The sequence below is a fragment of the Melanostigma gelatinosum genome (assembly GCF_949748355.1).
Source record: "Melanostigma gelatinosum genome assembly, chromosome: 11".
Classification (NCBI taxonomy): Eukaryota; Metazoa; Chordata; class Actinopteri; order Perciformes; family Zoarcidae; genus Melanostigma; species Melanostigma gelatinosum.
Genome location: NC_136644.1, coordinates 16,737,519 through 16,754,504, shown reverse-complemented (window position 1 = coordinate 16,754,504; position 16,986 = coordinate 16,737,519).

Below are 16,986 nucleotides of genomic sequence, written 5' to 3'. Positions count from 1 at the left end.
GAACATTAACAGAAACATTAGTCTTTTATGATAGCATTGCATCATTTTCATGAGAAACATTCGGCTAGATCCAGCTGGCAAACTGCATCACGATTGATTAGGGCAAGACACAACAATAACACAAGTTCAGATAGCTCTTCCTTATCTTGTTGTGGTGCTGTTATCAGTTCAATCACTGACTCAATCCTCAACCACAAAGGTTTCACCATAACAATATTCTTGCATATCATGGCTGTTCATCTCTTCATTTATAGACTCTGCTGCTGCCGTGACAGAGGCTACATGTAGAGTTCACCTGCTCTTGTTGTGATGATGTATTTGAGTCAATTGAACCTGTATGTGTACATTTGTTATTGTATTGGAGTGCAATGTATTGTTTCAGATATCAGTATGTTGTTCTGCCATATTGTGTAAATACTGTATTCTAAACAACTTCCTATATAGCGCAGTCCTGATTGACTCACTTTTGTTGAAACATGTAGCTCCTATGGTGACATTACAGAAGACATCTATAACAAAAACATTGCAGTTCAAACACTAGCTATCATACAAAATAAAGCTATTCGATTTGAGATCTATTTTAGATTTGGACCATTGCAAGTGGTCTTTGTGAGTTGTAATGGTAGAGTTTGTAATAGGAAAAAATGTTTTTATTCTGCTCTCTGCTTAGTTCTCCTTAGACGGACAGCGCCTGCTGCAACATAAACCTCACCATTAACATAAACATTCACATAGGTCTAACATAAAACTCCACATAAACATATACATTCACATAGGTCAAAGAGCACAGGAGGAGACACTTGTAGGCCATGTATGGCCTCGACATAGAACCAGGCCTATTTTTGCTATTGCAGAGAATATACCAGACATTGCACAGTTTACACAAATGTCAGTCTCCCATCATTCTTCCCTTGTCTGTGGGTATAAAGGTAGCATGCATGAAGATGATCTTAGGGTACTCCTCACAAGACTCTGCGATACGTGTCTGTTGAGAACTGCTCTCTCTTTTGCTTGCAAGCAAATAAATTGACTATTACAACTTTGATCCTTCATCAAGACTCTGTTTCATTTGAGATTGATTTGAAAACACTTTACACTTTTCTCCCGAATAGTTTAAGAAATATTCCACAACAAGTTATAGTAGAGGGGAGCAGCAAAGTCAACTTAATCGGGTACCATATAGAGGGGTACTTGGGGGTGTGACCAGTGAGTGAGGGTACCCACGATGGCGCGATGTTCCAAGTACAGTGGATCTTCACGGAGTCAGACAATTTAAGAACTTTTAAAGTAAGTCCCTGAGGTTGGTAGGTAACGGTTACCACCAGCAGTTGAATAAAATAAGCGCCAGTCAAAGGCACAGTCAGCCTCGCAAGCCTTGCCCAAACCGCCGCCGGTCACTCAATATCTGTCTCACCTGTCTGCTTGGACATAGCAGGGAGCTGACAGTAACAGGCTAACTTCGCTACTATTTTATTGATGGATTTTGGGGTGTAGTTAATGGACCAGCACATATCCTCAGGCTCATATGAAGAAAGGAGCGGCAGTCAGCGTTTCCATCGATGTCGCCCTTATAACTGTATCGTTAAACGCGTGCTGGAAACAGACTGAGGTCAACATTGGATGACGTGTCGGATGTAACATTAGGCCTTCATTGCAACAATCCCAATGGACAAGAAACAATTACTTCAGAATGTAAGAACATTTGTTGTCTTGTCGTTTCTTGTATTTTATGAAGCTATGGTCAATTGCTTTATTTGATTGCTGGTTGCGGGTGGATTTGCATCTCTTGCTGCTGTTGCTCCATGTAATGCCCGGCCTAGCTTGTCGAAGTGCAACTTCATGCACCTGATCTCTGTTGTCATCTATATTGTGTGAGTTAGTGTGTGAACTTAATGTGGAGACATGTGTGCTGCATTACAACTGTTTGGCAGCTACAGGAATAGTAAAGTATTGTTCCGAATATGATTGGCCTAGCGTTGGATCATGTGTTATTTTGTTTTTTTTGCAGTCTCTATTTGACAACCTGGTATATTTGCATTAAGACATATTGGATAAGCAACATTAACAGTTTAATTTACACAGCATGTTGCATGGGTGAAGAAACCATTGTTGGTAACGCTTATCAAATGACTATTTACATATTAACTGTTTCAATACACTCCCGGTGACACCTGGTAGTTTCCACACTAAAGAGTCTTTGCTTCAATTCAGATATACATACTTTGTCCCATACTTTGTAAAAAAACACTGCATATTACAAGCTTCACAAAGTATTTATTGTAGGGCTATTGGATCGGGTGTAGAGCTGCATCTTGGCATAATACACTGATAACTTTGTTATATTTACCCAAAAAAGGCATATTTCATAAGACAAGCAAACACACCGCTCTTTTTTAAAATTAAATATACATTTGTATCGTGGCCTGGTTACTCTTAAACAAGCTTAAAATGAAGTTCATCCTGATTATTGGGTCAGCTCAGTACTTTCACTGACTGTCTTGTCTCTCTGTAACCGGTGAGATGATGGTAACTGTAAAGGATGAATTAGTGTCATCCAAGATTTTGAAGCTTAAAGTGTTTTACAATGCTGTCATTGCACAACGACTTCACACGTTTACTGGCTATAACACTAACACTGAACACGCTTGCTTCCCTCTGTGAATCTATCTGTCTTTCCATCTATATCATGGATGGAAAAGAACCATATAGGTCTTGTCTGTCATCGGTGGATGTAGATAGATGGAGTATACACATGTCAACATTTGAACATTAAGTATGATGAAGAAATTGACTTACGTAAGCCGGAAGCACTCTTTGCCACAGATCTCCACAAAAACACATCCAAACCTTTTTAAGAATTGGCGCGAGAATGTCTGAGTTACACTGAGTGGAAACACACCCTTCTCACTCTGTGTAACTATTTAAAATGTTTAATTTCCAATCAGTCATCTTTTATAGGAAAAGCGAAATTTGGCACCTTTTTAACATTCTGTGGATGTATTCATTTACAGAAAATGAATAGTCTATCAATATCCATGTTATCAATATAACCTTTAAATAGCAAAGATTAACATAGGTAGTTAATTAAATGGTGGGAATAGTATGAGGGATCAAACTTGTTTATTAATCAGTTGCCACAGCACACTGGAGTGAGCACACATTGGTAAAATAATATCTCATATATATATATATATATATATATATCTTCAAGCTTAAATCATCTATGATTTGTAGTCACGTTATCCACTATCATTTGCTGGTCTTGTCCAAAATGGCTTTCCCACAGATCTTTTCTTCTTCACTGACTTAAACCTCTTTCGACAATTTATTTATTTTATTTCTTACCATTTACTCAGTTTCTGTTGATAGGCGCCCAGTTGGTTATCTCCAGGTGTATTTTTCCAGAGTAAGACTTGTTTTCAAGCCTCACTGCATGTGTCAAAGGCTGCACTTAATAGAGAGGCAGGATCCGCTCCTGCCAAGTAGCCGAGAGTTTGGGTGAAAGACAAGAATAATGTTGGGATGCGTGGGCATTTTGGCATAGTGGCCACAGTTGGAAGTGCAACCCAGACATAATTGGTGGCATACACATCCATTATAATGAAATTACTGAGTTATCTCTGTTGAAACCATTGGGTCCAATAAACAACCAGGAGCTGTAAGATTGAGCTGAAAGAAAAATATAATCTTGAGTTTTATCAATTTTATGTATAAATAAAAAAATGACATCTCATTTTCCCACGATAATTATCATTATTTATTATTCTGTGCAGCAAAGAAGCACCAACAAAAGGGAGCCAGCTGTTTTAATTGGATATGTTGCTTTTTATGTGCTTGATGTAGATGTGCGTGTTACCTAGAATAACTTTCCAAGCTAGGCTAAATGCTATTTGTTGAGTTTTCAGTTCTTCTAATGGTTACACTTTGCTTCATTTAGCTTTGACTTAATTTTCTGTTTCATATGGATTTTACACAATTTGATGGCAGCGAAATGTAAAAAAATGATGTTGCTGCTTTCACTGGACAATAAAATTACCACATTCTCAAGTTTATAGAGAGACACACTTATTATTACTGTATGCAAAATATTCTTATCTTCCATTTTAGTATCTAATCTGCATGCAAGCAGTAGAGGAAACAAAACAGAAAGTGGGAAAAAAGAGAAAGGAGACGAGTTGCTCACCTGCAATGTGCACTGTTTTATTTATGAAGGCTCTGGCAGGCACGATGGAGACAAATTACCTTTTAACAATGTGAAATAGAATTTTGTTTACAAGGCTGTAGCTTCCCCTTGCTTTTCAAAAGAGATTTTTCACAGCTCCCTCATTTGTATCTCGCAGCATTATCGTCTCAATCTTTCAAAACCAATCAGTCTCAAGAAAAGAACAGAAAAAAAGAAGAGTGAATCACCGCTGTTCATAAAACAAGCCATTAGGTGCACTTTATGAATGCACACCACATCAGCCACCAGCCTCAGACATCTTCCTCCTCCTCTGTCCTCCTCCAAACCACCCATCAGTTCAATCATTTCACTGACGAACCCTCTCTGATTTTATTGAAAGCCCAATACAGTCTGCCGCATGGTAGAGTGTCCTCTGTGAAAGGCCTCACTGGGTGAGCTTTGGGAAATGTATACACAATCTGAGCAGAGACGGGATGAAATATGAGAGCAGAATGGAAACGCACTCGCCGAAAACACAACCGCGTCACTGCATCACAGAGCATACATGAACAGCCATATAAGCATGGAATCCATTTCATAGATTCATTTATGATATCAGCATTTGATATGAAGGTTAACCAAGCGAAGCATATCGTCTTTGTTTGCAAGATACGGCAAAAAGGATTTCAGGCAAAATAAACATCTGTTAACTCCTCTCGTTTAGCTCACATGGTCACATTGTTGTTGTGCACTGGTTTTGCATTTCTTTCTTTTTTCATTGTTTTATTTCGTTTAATTAGAATATTTAGTTTGAAAGATTTTTGTTTTAAGATGAACACTGTTGCTGTAAAAATAACTCCACGAGACATTACAGCAATGTTGCAGGAAAAGAAAACACATCTTTATCACATTATGAATTGTATATTAGAACATTGAACTGAGAAGAAAAATGTACATTACAATAACAAATGCAACATACGCAGCTAAGTTCAACTGAGTCAAGATCATGCATGTTAGTGACAAGCTCAGACATGAAACCACAACCTAACAATACATCTCCTGCGTTAATCCTTGAGTTTCAGTCAATCCTTGAGTTTCAGTCCTGTTTGATTTTGCGACACCGTATTTACTGTTGGTGACAGCAAATGTGGTTTAATATTACAGGTCACAGAATACAGAATACTTTTATGCTGCACATAGCATGAGTCTGCGAACAGCGAAAGGGAAAGTAGTCGGTTACTTGCTGAGAAGTTGGAGGTGTGCAGCCATATCGCCTGTATCTAATAGCTCACTCTGGCTGCTCCTTCTTGTTCCATTAGTCCTGCAATATTTCAAACTGATCCACTGTCAAAAAATGCCAAAAATGTTTTGTAGACACATTTTTGATGAACGATGGCAGTCGCAGTTAAGCTCACTGACAAACACATTGCATTTCCTGTGAGTACTTTTGAATAAAAGTCAACTCATGTTTTGCTAAATGCCTTTAATGTCTAGCTGCAGCAAATGTTGGCTTAGAATTAGCAGAAACTTACAGCGTTTGTGGCAATGGATGCCCACTTTGTAATACTACAAATATATAAATGTTGCAATACTTTCATCAGTGGGACATAGACTCAATCACCGTTTTGATTCCTTATTTGGCGATAGATATTGAATTAACAGACTTTAATATCAATGAAAATCTTCAAGATTATCACTTTAATTACAATAATAGTACACATATCTATTTTTTCTTCATACAGGATATCAACAATTATGGTATATTTTATTTGGTCATAGTCAGAAATTGTGTGTAAATCTGAAGGCAACATGTTTCATGAAGAACAATTTTGTAATCGAACATAAGCACCTTGAATTAAAATCAAAACATTAATTTCATTTGAACAGGAAACTTTATGCTACAAACACACAAGTTGATATTTAAACATAATGAGAAACTTAAACATTTCGTTATGATGAGAAATCCAAAAAAAGGACATTCAAGGTTATATCTGAGAAATTACGTGACTAATTGATTAAAAACTGACAAGAAAATTACCAATCGATTTGTCATTGTCAATTTACAATAATCAATTTACACAAATTTATTGGATGAGTAAGACACTCATAATCTGTTGCACAAAATACATCTTTAACATGCATATATTACTACTCTTGTTCTTATTAATAAATGCATAAAGTAAAGAAGCAGTGCAGTGTCTGTACAGTTTAGTTGTCAGTTGCTAAATGCTACAACTCCTCAAGACCCAAGCCAAGTTGCTGTGTCTTGTTTACCCTCATGTTTAAAGGAAAGGGACAAGCCCCTAAAGTTAGAAACTACTTAACGACAGGCTCACTTTAGGTGGTCTGACCTTAAGGTGGACCAACTATTCTCCTGACAAGCCGATCCTCTGAGTTTTGCTCAGCTTTTTCTTATTTTTTTAAAATATTCTTTTAACGAATAAGATGAATCGGTCAACATTTTCATTGTCTGTAAACGGTTGATTGTACCCCAGACTGCTGCCCTCTCTTTATGATCAGTTCATTTTCAACAACCTGCATTTTATGAAGCGAGCCTTGTCGTTTTGAATCTTAATCATTAATTGTCTGCTCATACAGAAGCTCATAATGTTTAATATCTGAGCATTTATGACAAGCATGGGTAATGCAGTTCTATTTAATGATTTTACCAATCTCGCCTTTGACTCTTCCATTCGCTGTATCTTAAATACAGAACGTCAACTCTGCTATGAAAAAGAATGAGGAAAGAAAATTGATATTTGCTGCTGGACAGCAGCCTTGCCAAAAGGGAAGGTATAACTACAGCGCCGCCGTCTCCGGGACAGCCCCTCTCATTGCAGTGGTCTTTGTAGGAGGAATGGGGGCTGTTAACATTTTACAACCCAGAGATGATGCGATGTATTGGACATTTTTTATAATCTAACAAAAAGCGTCTTGATGATAGGTGTCCCATAAAAATGGTCTAGCACGTATTGCACTGTTCTCTCTGTGTTTGTCAGCAAAGAGGAGATAACATGTGGTTTCTTCACAACCGTGCGCTAATGTGCTCACTGTAGTCCTGCCAAACCTACTGTGCTGGATAAAACATCAAGATGGAAGAGGTAGCATTAAACAGGACCCCCTATCCCCCCTTAGCAATATAATAGTGCTGATGGACAAAATGAAAACCTGAAAAACACGGCTTTCTTTTTAGCCTTGTTTGAGTCAGCAGGGACGAGAGGTGACAGAGGTAAATTGGGGTCATCAAACAAAAGACAATGTATAGCACTTTGCTTTACTGCCGAAGTACCCAAGGCTGAGTGATTGATATGTTGTTGACCAAGTGATCTCTTATAAACTCGCTCATGCTGTCTCTCTCACCATCCTGATCACAATATAGGATTTGTGGCAACTATGCCAATTCATTGCTGAATACAATATCAATTCAATCAGGAGAGACTTGTTTTATAATTTAACAATGATTTATTATACAAGCTTCAAATATGCAAAGTGCAAAGTCTTTAGCGATTGGACTCCATCTGGAAGTACTATCACCGAGGGTAGGGATACAGAGGTCCAATAGGCCTAATCCCCCCTGGAGTCCAGACACTGGTGGTGGTGGTGAAAGGAGTTGCTGCCATCTGATGAATCAGGAGCCTGACTGTGCTGCTGACTGGAGGCGACTGGGGTGGAGGCGGGTCGCATCTGCTTGACGCTGAAATGACAACTGACAGCAGCAGAGAGGAGAACACTTTAAAGTTTGACAGCAACGAGCTGATTGTCTTAAGGAAACTGTGTGCCGAATCTGGTTGGTTGCTTAACCGTGCACGCCCCCAATCAGCTGATAGAGTAATTACAAGGAGAGGAGAGACAGCGCTCACAAGCGAATGTCTTCCTGACTGAACTTGCGCATGAGCTACATTTAATTCATGCCCTAGTGTAACAGATATTTGTAGACACCATCTGGAGTAGGGACATTAAAGCTTGTGTTTGTATAAAATAATGCCAGCTTGGGTTGGGCGATGTCTGCCAAATTGGCATATGACTATGTCCACAGTGAGAAATTGTGACGGTCGATGATATCTTTCTTTTTCTGTATTTTTCGATGTGAAAAGGTATTTTGTGCCAGTGATCCTGCATTAGCGAGAGGGACAACTAAACCAAAGTGTCCTCACAGGAGCTATATCCATCATACAAATAAAAGATTGTCTGTAATTTCATCAATCGTATCATTCTTTAGCCAGAAATAAGTGTTCACTAACAAGGACCACACCAATAACAGGATACGTTTCGAGAGTTTATATTGCATAATGGAATGATAGTTAGGTTTAGGAAGCAGAAGGGGTCGAGTAATGAAGGGATGTAGGGTAGGGGTAGAGAGATGAAGGGATGTAGGGTAGGGCTAGAGGGATGAAGGGATGTAGGGTAAGGGTAGAGGGATGTAGGGTAGGGGTAGAGAGATGAAGGGATGTAGGGTAGGGGTAGAGGGATGTAGGGTAAGGGTAGAGGTAGAGGGATGTAGGGTAGGGGTAGAGGTAGAGGGATGTAGGGTAGGGGTAGAGAGATGAATGGATGTAGGGTAGGGGTAGAGGGATGAAGGGATGTAGGGTAAGGGTAGAGGTAGAGGGATGTAGGGTAGGGGTAGGGGTAGAGAGATGAAGGGCTGTAGGGTAGAGGGATGAAGGGATGTAGGGTAGGGGTAGAGAGATGAAGGGATGTTGTCAGGATCCCTGTCTGACCCACTGTGTGGTTACCTCTGTTTCCCCTCCAATCTCCTCTCCTCATGTGTCTGTCATTCCCCTGTGTGTGTTTTGTTATGCCATGTGCTTGGTGTTTTCTCGGACCTGCCTCCAGACTCCTCCCACTGCTACCGCTCTGATGGATGCCAGCTGCGGACAATCTGGCTCGTTACCCGGCAGCATATAAGCCCTGGGCCTGCAGGCTTGGGGCGTCAGTCTGTATTGTCTTCTGCCTCGGTAGCGTCCGCCGTGTCGTGAGTAAACCCCATGGTATCTTCCTGTGCTAATCTCTCTCCTCTCTGCTACGGGTGGAAAGTACTGGGCGATCTACGAACTCTCCGGTGTCGAGCCACGGGACATCACACCGTCGATCTGTCAACTCTTCAGTGTCGAGCCACGGGACATCACACCGTCGAGCTACCAGCCCCCGGTGTCGAGCCACGGGACTCACTCCAGCCACCCACTTGTCTACCAAATAAACCTGTTTCATTGGACTTTGTCTCCTGTGGTCTGCATTTGGGTCCTACCCGTGAACTCCCGTGACAGAACAGACTGACCATAAAATGGACGCAGCGACCACAGGAGCAGCTACGCTGGCCGGACATAGCACGCAGCTGGAGGCACACCAGCAGATGCTCATGGAGATGCGTCAAGCCCTGCAATCCATGGCAGGTGAGGTCTCTGAGGTTGGCCGCATCTTGCAGGGACTGGTTCGGACAGGCCAGCTTCAGCCGGCTCCAGCCCCGGACCCATCACCTGCACTCCCCTCTCCAGGCCTCGCCCCGCCGGTTCGGGAGTCCCCCGTGCCACCTCCGGAGCCCTATGACGGAACGCTGGGGAGATGCCGGGGCTTCCTGTTTCAATGCAGGCAGGTGTTTGACCGACAGCCCCAGATTTTCGCCTCAGACAGGTCCAGGGTTTCTTACGTGGTCGGCTTACTGCGGGGAAGGGCTTTGGACTGGGCCACGAACACACTGAGCATCGACCAGCCTAATCTTGTGGATTATGTCGACTTTGTGGAGGATCTGAGGAGGGTTTTCGACCACCCAGTGGACTCCGAGGATGCAGCTCAACGCCTCCTCCGCTTGCGACAGGGTCAGGCGAGTGTAGCAGAACACGCAGTGGACTTCCGCATTCTCGCCGCCGAGTCCGGGTGGGGAGAGACGGCGCTCAGGGGAGTTTTCCTTCACGGACTATCCGAAGCCATGAAGGATGAACTGGCAACCTGTAATAAGGCCGGTTCGTTGGAGGAGCTGATTAAGCTCTCGATCGGGCTGGATAATCGGATGCGGCAGAGGCGACGTGAGAGGAACTACAGGTCCCTAGGGGCATCACCCGTGACATCGCCCTCTTCCAGCTTCCGCCTGCGTGCTCCGGCGTCAGCCTATCCGGAGGAGCGGAGAGGGCCTCAGGCTTGGGATTCGGTCCCCTTTTCCACGCCGGAGGAGGAGCCTATGCAGCTCGGGCGTGCCCACCTTTCGCCACGGGAGAGAGATAGGCGGATCAGAGCAGGCGAGTGCCTGTACTGTGGCCGCCTGGGACATTCCCTTTCCTCCTGTCCGGTTCGGTCAAACGGGGGCGCTCGCCAGTAAAGGTTGGGATACTGGTGAGCGGACCCGAGCCTTCTCGAGACTCCCTACCAAGACTGTTGTTGCCGGCATCTCTCTCGCTGCACTCTCGCTCTCTCTCTCTCTCGGCTCTGGTGGACTCTGGAGCAGAACAGAATTTCATGGACACGGAGTTTATCGCCAGAGTCCAGATTCCCTTGGAGAGACTAGAGCGTCCGCTAGTGGTCAATGCCCTAGACGGCAGCTTCCTAGCCCGAGTCACTCACCGGACCCAGCCGCTGCAGCTCATCCTGTCCGGTAATCACAGAGAGAGACTTCAGTTTTACGTTTTTCCTTCTCCGCAGAACCCCCTAGTTCTGGGCCACCCTTGGCTCACCACCCATAACCCTCGGATTGACTGGGCGGCAGGGAGGATTGCCGCATGGAGCCCCGACTGTCATGCTAACTGCCTAAGATCGGCGCAACCCCCTGGAGGACCTCCCCAGGACTATCACGAGCCTTTGCCAGATCTCGCCTCCGTGCCCACCGCCTACCTTGACATCGGGGAAGTGTTTAGCAAGAGCCGGGCCCTCTCCTTACCACCTCACCGTCCCTACGACTGCGCTATTGACCTCCACCCGGGCGCTCCGCTTCCTTCCAGTCGGTTATATAACCTGTCTAGGCCGGAGAAGGCATCCATGGAGGAATACATCTCACAGTCGTTGAGGGCTGGAATCATCCGCCCGTCCTCATCACCACTCGGAGCTGGATTCTTCTTTGTCTCTAAGAAGGATAAGAGCCTCCGGCCCTCCATCGACTATCGGGGTCTGAACAGCATCACTACCCGGAACAAGTACCCTCTGCCACTGATTAATTCTGCGTTTGAACCCTTGTCTGGAGCCACAATCTTCACCAAGCTCGACCTTCGCAATGCATACCACCTGGTGCGGATCCGAGCAGGAGATGAGTGGAAGACGGGGTTCAACACCCCCCTCGGTCACTTCGAGTACTTGGTCATGCCGTTTGGACTATCCAATGCCCCAGCAGTTTTCCAGGCGTTGGTAAACGACGTACTCCGGGACTTCCTGAACCGTTTTGTGTTCGTGTACATCGATGATATCCTCATCTACTCTGCGGACCTTCTGGAGCATCAGCGCCACGTTCGGTTGGTCCTCCAGCGCCTACTGGAGAACAAACTGTTTGTGAAGGCGGAGAAATGTGAGTTCCATGTGACCTCAGTTCAGTTCCTGGGATTCATCATTGAGAGGGGTCAAGTAAGAACGGATCCAGAAAAGGTCAAGGCGGTAACTGAGTGGCCGACTCCCTCCTCCCGGAAACAGCTCCAACAGTTTCTGGGGTTTGCCAACTTCTACCGTCGATTCATCAGGAACTACAGTAACCTCGCAGCCCCGCTCACTGGGCTCACCTCTTCCAAGACCATATTTGTATGGACACCGGAGGCCGGTCGGGCATTCAAGCTCCTCAAGGAACGGTTCTCCTCCGCCCCCATCCTGATTCAGCCCGACGACACCCGTCAGTTCGTTATTGAGGTGGACGCCTCTGACACAGGTGTGGGGGCCATCCTGTCTCAACAGTCGGACTCGGACTCGAAGTTGCGCCCTTGCGCCTACTATTCCCGCCGGTTGAACCCAGCAGAGAGGAACTACGATGTGGGAAACCGGGAACTGCTGGCAATTAAGCTGGCTCTCGAGGAGTGGAGACACTGGCTAGAGGGGGCTGTTCATCTGTTCGTGGTCTGGACAGACCATAGGAACCTCGAGTACATTCGGACGGCCAAGCGGTTAAACTCTCGCCAGGCTCGGTGGTCATTATTCTTCGGACGGTTTGACTTCACCATCTCCTACCGCCCAGGCCACAAGAATACCAAGCCTGATGCTCTCTCTCGCCAGTTCTCTCCCGAGGGTCGCTCCTCCAGTCCTGGGACCATCCTCCCTACAACCTGTGTGGCAGCCGCTCTCACCTGGGAGATCGAATCAGTGGTGCAGGACGCTCTCCGAACCCAGCCAGATCCCGGAGGCGGGCCTCCCGGCCGCCTCTTTGTTCCCCTGTCCGCACGCTCCCAAGTGCTCCAGTGGGCGCACACCTCTCGGTTCTCCTGTCACCCTGGCGTCAGACGCACCATTGATCTGCTTCGGAGAACCTTTTGGTGGACATCGCTGGAGGCCGATACTAGAGCCTTTGTCCTCGCCTGCTCAACCTGTGCCCGCAATAAGGCGTCACACCGACCTCCCGCCGGCTTGCTGCAACCCCTCCCGGCGCCTCATCGTCCCTGGTCCCATATCGCCCTGGACTTCGTCACGGGCCTGCCACCCTCTCATGGAAACACGGTCATCGTTACGGTGGTTGACCGCTTCTCCAAGGCGGCTCACTTCCTCGCTCTGCCCAAGCTTCCCTCGGCTCAGGAGGCGGCGGATATCATGGTCAGCCAGGTGTTCCGTCTGCATGGGATCCCGGTGGACATTGTGTCGGACCGAGGCCCGCAGTTCGTATCCCAGGTCTGGAGAGCCTTCGGCCGGGCCCTCGGCGCAACCATCAGTCTGTCCTCGGGGTTCCACCCCCAGTCCAACGGGCAGACGGAGAGGCTTAATCAGGAGCTCGAGGCCTCCCTCCGCTGCGTGGCAGCATCGAATCCCTCCAGCTGGAGTACTCACCTGCCTTGGGTGGAATATGCCCACAACTCCCATACATCATCGGCTACGGGCCACACTCCATTCGAGGCCTCCCTGGGTTACCAGCCACCTCTGTTCCCCGCCCAGGAGGTGGAGATAGCTGTTCCCTCAGTGCAGCGCCACCTTCGTCGCTGTAGGAAGGTGTGGAGGGAGACCCGGGCCGCCCTTCTCCGCACGGCGGAACAGAATAAGCGTTTTGCGGATCGCCGCCGCATCCCTGCTCCACATTACCAAGTCGGTCAAATGGTGTGGCTCTCCGCCAGGGACATCCCATTACGGACCGAATCCCGGAAGTTGTCTCCCCGGTTCATCGGTCCGTTTGCGGTCCAGGCAATTATCAACCCGTCCGCAGTTCGTCTGAAGCTTCCCTCATCCATGAGGATCCACCCGACGTTCCACGTGTCGCTGATCAAACCGGTGTCCACCTGTGCCCTGTGCCCTCCGGCCAGACCCCCACCACCCGCCCGACTCATCGACGGAGGTCCAGCGCATACGGTCAACAGACTGTTGGATGTTCGCCCTCGGGGTCGGGGTTTCCAATACCTCGTGGACTGGGAGGGTTACGGTCCTGAGGAACGCTCATGGGTGCCCCGGTCTAGGATCCTCGACCCCACTCTCGTTCGGGATTTTCATCGACGGCACCCGGACAAGACTGGCAGACCGCCTTGAGGCTCCCGTTGAGGGGGGGGGGTACTGTCAGGATCCCTGTCTGACCCACTGTGTGGTTACCTCTGTTTCCCCTCCAATCTCCTCTCCTCATGTGTCTGTCATTCCCCTGTGTGTGTTTTGTTATGCCATGTGCTTGGTGTTTTCTCGGACCTGCCTCCAGACTCCTCCCACTGCTACCGCTCTGATGGATGCCAGCTGCGGACAATCTGGCTCGTTACCCGGCAGCATATAAGCCCTGGGCCTGCAGGCTTGGGGCGTCAGTCTGTATTGTCTTCTGCCTCGGTAGCGTCCGCCGTGTCGTGAGTAAACCCCATGGTATCTTCCTGTGCTAATCTCTCTCCTCTCTGCTACGGGTGGAAAGTACTGGGCGATCTACGAACTCTCCGGTGTCGAGCCACGGGACATCACACCGTCGATCTGTCAACTCTTCAGTGTCGAGCCACGGGACATCACACCGTCGAGCTACCAGCCCCCGGTGTCGAGCCACGGGACTCACACCAGCCACCCACTTGTCTACCAAATAAACCTGTTTCATTGGACTTTGTCTCCTGTGGTCTGCATTTGGGTCCTACCCGTGAACTCCCGTGACAGATGTAGGGTAGGGGTAGAGGGATGAAGGGATGTAGGGTAAGGGTAGAGGGATGTAGGGTAGGGGTAGAGGGATGTAGGGTAAGGGTAGAGGTAGAGGGATGTAGGGTAGGGGTAGAGGTAGAGGGATGTAGGGTAGGGGTAGAGAGATGAAGGGATGTAGGGTAGGGGTAGAGGGATGAAGGGATGTAGGGTAAGGGTAGAGGTAGAGGGATGTAGGGTAGGGGTAGGGGTAGAGAGATGAAGGGCTGTAGGGTAGAGGGATGAAGGGATGTAGGGTAGGGATCGAGGTAGAGAGATGAAAGGAGGTAGAGTAGGGATAGAGGTAGAGGGATGAAGGGAAGTGATGGAGGACAGTTGGTGTCCAGCGGCTGGTGGGAACGGAGACTGTTGAGTGGGGCCATCTCTGGGAAGCTCCGGCGATGCACAGTCCCCTGTCGTTCCTGTAATCCTGCAAGAGAGAAAAAATAGGAAAACACAAAATGGGGTTGGGGGGAGGGATGAGAGAACGGAGTCGAAGAAGAAGTGAACAGGTGCGTTGAGCTTAAATACTTGTGCAGGGGAAATGAGCCGTGTTCTGGGCGTGGTCCCGTTCCTGAACTAAGTTTATGAAACAAAATCTGTTGTACCATCTCCCTGTCTCTGTGATGACTGTACAACGATCCAAACCGTTGCCAATAATTGTTTTGGGATTGCTTGTGACAGGCTCACTCGTCGATGACAGTCAGTGTTGATGATGGACAATGTCATCTTTCATCGGCCCAACTCTAGTGTCACCAGACATGGTTTCTCATTTAGCTTGTAGCGTAACATTTAAAAGTTTAGTAGTTTTGTGGCTGTGACGACCCCTCCCCTCTTATGTCCTGTTTGTCTTTCAGGATGTTGATCAGCAGCTAATGAGCCCCAGCTGAGCCTCATGTGGTGATGGCTATATAAACCCACATCTAACGTCTAACAGTCCGCCACCGGTTATCTTAATCGGAGTATGGAAGGAACAGGAACACTAATGGAATATTCTTTTTTGAATTCTGTGTTTTTAGGAATAATGGCAACAACCGAAATATTTGGTGCATGTAAACGTATGGTCATTAAGAATTGTCCAACCTGCATATCCTCCTCCTCACTCCTCTGTTTTGGTGGACATGTTTCTAATTGGGGATGAAAAGTGTGTCTGATGTACAAATACTATTGTTATCTGAAACTAAAAATTTACTTGCCGTACTACTTATTTTACGAAACATAGTTGTTGTCAAATGATGTGGTTTAGTTGTTCAGTGTGTGGAACGACACATGCAGATTTGAGTCTTTGAATGTTGAAAACCAGGGATTATGAATGGGTCCAACTCGGGTTGAATATGTGTAGATCATGTTGTTCATGAGGTCCCTGTATGAAAGTAGAATAAAAAAGCCTTAAATACTTTAATACTCTTTTGACAGCCCAGAGATTTGGATGTCCTGTGCTGTGCTTTTGTCACTGTTTCTATGGAAACTCAGTCTGCTTTTGCTTTTTGAAATGACAGACATTGTCAGATTAAGATTTTCACTACGGTTCAAATAATCCCCCTTCAAGGAGAGGGCACGCATGATGAATGACTGCCTCTTGTCATGTAATGTCCTTTTCCTGAATGACTTTATAGAATGGCTGACGTGAAAGAAAGCAAAGCTCTTGAATATAGTACTGCTGCAGCTGGCAGGGAGAGGTTATTTTCATTCATTGTCAAATACTGAATAGTGGTGCATGCATATGTATTCACCCACTTTACTATGAAGTCACTAAATATGATCTGGTACCAATTACATTCAGAAGTTACACAATTAGTTATATAAAGTCTAACTTTGTCTCACATGGTCTAAGGCAGCGGTTCCCAAACTTTTTAGGCCGCACACCCTCTTCTACATCCCGACCGGGTTCACGCACCCCCAATCCCCCACATCTTAAAAAAAGGAGAAGCAACAGAGCCTATTTATAGCCGCATAGAAATCGGACCAATGAGAGAACAGTTTGCTCGCGCGTAGCGTTAGTTTACAATATTCAGTCCGCTGTTAAATGTTGCAGTGTGAACACAAACCGAACAAAGGGGCAACTGCAACATTGGATCATATTAATCCCTGAATCAGAACAAAGCAAACTAACTGAAGGTGTGAAAACGCCCTGAAACACTGCAACAAAGTTTCAATAACTTTCAGTTACACAAGGCGTCACTTTTAAAGAGCAATCAAGATGGTGAGGACACACGCACAGACTCAGAGGCAGATTATCACATTTAATTTACAATTAACCATACATAGAATGAGACTGCAGTTGTTTTGGGCTGTTTTGTAACTCCTCCAATTTCGATATAAAAAATGTAAGGGGCTTTTGACTTGCACTGGCATGCTTGGTGTTCAGGTGGCGACGTAAATAAGAGGGTTTCAGACAGCTGTTCGCCAGAGCCTCACTGCACACCACGCACTGTGGCTTTTGGCAATCTGCATTGCCAATCCAAGTGAAGCCCAGACACAGATCATTTATCATATTTCCTCTTTTTTTCCCCAGTCTGATGCTCACTCTCGTTTCCTCTTTTTTTACCTTGACTCCGCGATGGATCTATGTGCTCCCGATTTGTCTGTGC